The sequence below is a fragment of the Coturnix japonica genome, unplaced genomic scaffold (assembly GCF_001577835.2).
Source record: "Coturnix japonica isolate 7356 unplaced genomic scaffold, Coturnix japonica 2.1 chrUnrandom810, whole genome shotgun sequence".
NCBI classification, from domain to species: Eukaryota; Metazoa; Chordata; class Aves; order Galliformes; family Phasianidae; genus Coturnix; species Coturnix japonica.
Window position 1 is genome coordinate 1 of NW_015440168.1, and position 3,512 is coordinate 3,512.

General features: G+C 53.1%; 1 long non-coding RNA gene across 1 annotated transcript in view; it reads right to left on the minus strand.

The window, feature by feature from the left end:
* Positions 1 to 1,824: 1,824 nt before the first annotated feature.
* Positions 1,825 to 3,512, minus strand: part of LOC107307723 — a 13,927-nt gene continuing 12,239 nt past the window's right edge. Inside the window, exons 2-3 of the long non-coding RNA XR_001552491.1 lie at positions 2,634 to 2,803; positions 1,825 to 1,876 (exon numbers count right to left, since the gene is read on the minus strand). This is a non-coding gene — a long non-coding RNA (uncharacterized LOC107307723). The remainder of the gene's footprint in view (positions 1,877 to 2,633; positions 2,804 to 3,512) is intronic.

Below are 3,512 nucleotides of genomic sequence, written 5' to 3' on the forward strand. Positions count from 1 at the left end.
AACCCCAATAGGAACACTATAACCCCATAGGGACCCTATAACCCCAATAGGGACCCCATAACCCCAATAGAGACCCCATAACCCCATAGAGACCCCACAGGGACCCCATATCCCCCATAGAGACCCCATAGGGACCCCATATCCCCCATAGAGACCCCATAACCCCATAGGGACCCCATAACCCCAATAGGGACCCCATAACCCCAATAGGAACACTATAAGCTCCATAGAGACCCTATAAGCCCCATAGAGACCCCATAAACCCAATAGGGACCCCATAACCCCAATAGGGATCCCATAACCCCCATAGGGATCCCATAACCCCATAGAGACCCTATAAGCCCCATAGGGACCCCATAAACCCCATAGGGACCCCATAACCCCATAGGGACCCCATATACCCTATAGGGACCCCATAACCCCAATAGGGACCCCATAACCCCCATAGGGACCCCATATACCCCATAGAGACTCTATAAGGCCCATAGAGATCCCAAAGAGACCCCATAGAGACCCCATAACCCCATAACCCCATAGAGACCCCATAACCCCATAGAGACCCCATAGGGACCCCATAACCCCATAGGGACCCCATATACCCTATAGAGACCCTATAAGCCCCATAGAGACCCCATAGAGACCCCATAGGGACCCCATAACCCCTATAGAGACCCCATAACCCCAATAGGGACCCTATAACCCCAGTAGGGACCCCATAACCCCAATAGGGACCCCAGAACCCAACGGGATCCCCATAGGCACACAAGGGGACCCCCTGAGTCACCCTATGGGGGAGAATAGAGACCCTATAGATCATATAGAGACCCTATATACCCATAGAGAACCCATAAGCCCCATAGAGACCCTATAAGCCCCATGGAGACCCCAAAGAGACCCAATAGAGACCCTATAAAGCCACATAGAGACCCCATAAACCCAATAGGGACCCTATAACACCAATTGGGACCCCATAACCCCCATAGGGACCCCATATCTCCCATAGAGACCCCATAACCCCATAGAGACCCCATAGAGACCCCATAGAGACCCCATAGAGACCCCATAGAGACCCAATAAGCCCCATAGAGACCCTATAAGCCCCAGAGACCCCAAAGAGACCCCATAGGGACCCCATAACCCCATAGAGACCCCATAGAGACCCCATAACCCCATAGAGACCCCATAGAGACCCCATAACCCCCATAGAGACCCCATAACCCCCATAGGGACCCCATATACCCCATAGAGACCCTATAAGCCCCATAGAGACCCCATAACCCCATAGAGACCCCATAACCCCATAGAGACCCCATAACCCCAATAGGAACACTATAACCCTAATAGGGACCCTATAAGCCCCATAGAGACTCTATAAGCCCCATAGGGACCCCATATACACTATAGAGACCCTATAACCCCAATAGGGACCCCATAGACACCCCATAACCCCATAGAGACCCCATAACACCCATAGAGACCCCATAACCCCATAGAGACCCCATAACCCCATAGAGACCCCATAGAGACCCCATAACCCCCATAGAGACCCTATAAGACCCATAGAGACCCCATAACCCCATAGAGACCCCATAGGGACCCCATATCCACCATAGAGACCCCATAACCCCATAGAGACCCCATAACCCCAATAGGAACACTATAACCCTAATAGGGACCCCAAAACCCCATAGAGACCCCATAACACCAATAGGGACCCTATAACCCCATAGGGACCCCATAAACCCCATAGGGACCCCATAACCCCATAGAGACCCCATAGGGACCCCATAACCCCATAGGGACCCCATAACACCAATAGGGACCCCAGAACCCAACGGGAACCGGATAGGCAAACAAGGGGACCCCCTGAGTCACCCTATGGGGGACACAATAGAGACCCTATATGTCATATAGAGACCCTATAAGCCCCATAGAGACCCCATAACCCCAATAGGGACACCATAACCCCCATAGGGATCCCATATACCCTATAGAGACCCTATAAGCCCCATAGAGTCCATATATCTCACATAGGGACCCGATAAACCCCATAGGGACCCCATAACCCCAATAGGAACACTATAACCCCATAGGGACCCTATAACACCAATAGGGACCCCATAACCCCAATAGGGACCCCATAACCCCATAGGGACCCCATATACCCTATAGGGACCCCATAACCCCAATAGGGATCCCAAAACCCCCATAGGGACCCCATATACCCCATAGAGACTCTATAAGGCCCATAGAGATCCCAAAGAGACCCCATAGAGACCCCATAGACACCCCATAGACACCCCATAAGTTGCTGACCTTACATGTGTCTCTGATGCCCTGTGGGTACCCGGCACAGATCATACCCCTATAGGGACCCATAGAGACCCCATAGAGACCCCATAACCCCATAGAGACCCCATAACCCCATAGAGACCCCATAGAGACCCCATAACCCCATAGAGACCCCATAACCCCATAGAGACCCCATAGAGACCCCATAGACCCCATAGGGTCCCCATAACCCCATAGAGACCCCATAGACCCCATAACCCCAATAGTGACCCCATAACCCCCATAGAGACCCTATAACCCCATAGACACCCCATAGACACCCCATATACCCCATAGCTGACCTTACATGTGTCCCTGATGCCCTGTGGGTACCCGGCACAGATCATGTCATCCTGGACCTTCCTTGGCGGTAGCTGGGTCCCCATTTGGGTCCCATAGAGTCGGCGGCACTGAGCCTGCCCCATCAGCGGGACCCACACCTCCTGCAGCCGCCGCGGCGACGGGAGGTCCTCTGGGCCATACGTCACACCCATAGAACCCCATAGAACCCCATAGAACCCCATAGAACCCCATAGGAACCCATTGGGTCCCATAGACCCCATAGAGATCCATAGAACCCCATAGAACCCCATAGGAACCCATAGAGACCCATTGACCCCATAGAACCCCATAGGAACCCATAGAGACCCATAGACCCCATTGGGTCCCATAGAGACCCATTGACCCCATAGAACCCCATAGGAACCCATTGGGTCCCATAGACCCCATAGAGACCCATAGAGACCCGCTGGAACCCATAGAGACCCATAGACCCCATTCAGACCCATTAACCCCACTGAGACCCATAGGAATCCATTGGGACCCATAGAGACCCATTGGGACCCATAGAGACCCATAGAGACCCATAGACCCCATTCAGACCCATTGGGACCCATAGAGACCCATAGAGACCCATTCAGACCCATTCAGACCCATTCAGACCCATAGAGACCCATAGACCCCATTCAAACCCATTAACCCCATTGAGACCCATAGAGACCCATTGGGACCCATAGAGACCCATAGAGACCTATAGGCCCCATTCAGACCCATTAGGACCCATAGAGACCCATAGAACCCCATAGAGACCCATAGGGACCCATAGGGACCCATAGTGACCCATAGAGCCTGCCCCATCAGCGGGACCCACACCTCCTGCAGCCGCCGCGGCGACGGGAGGT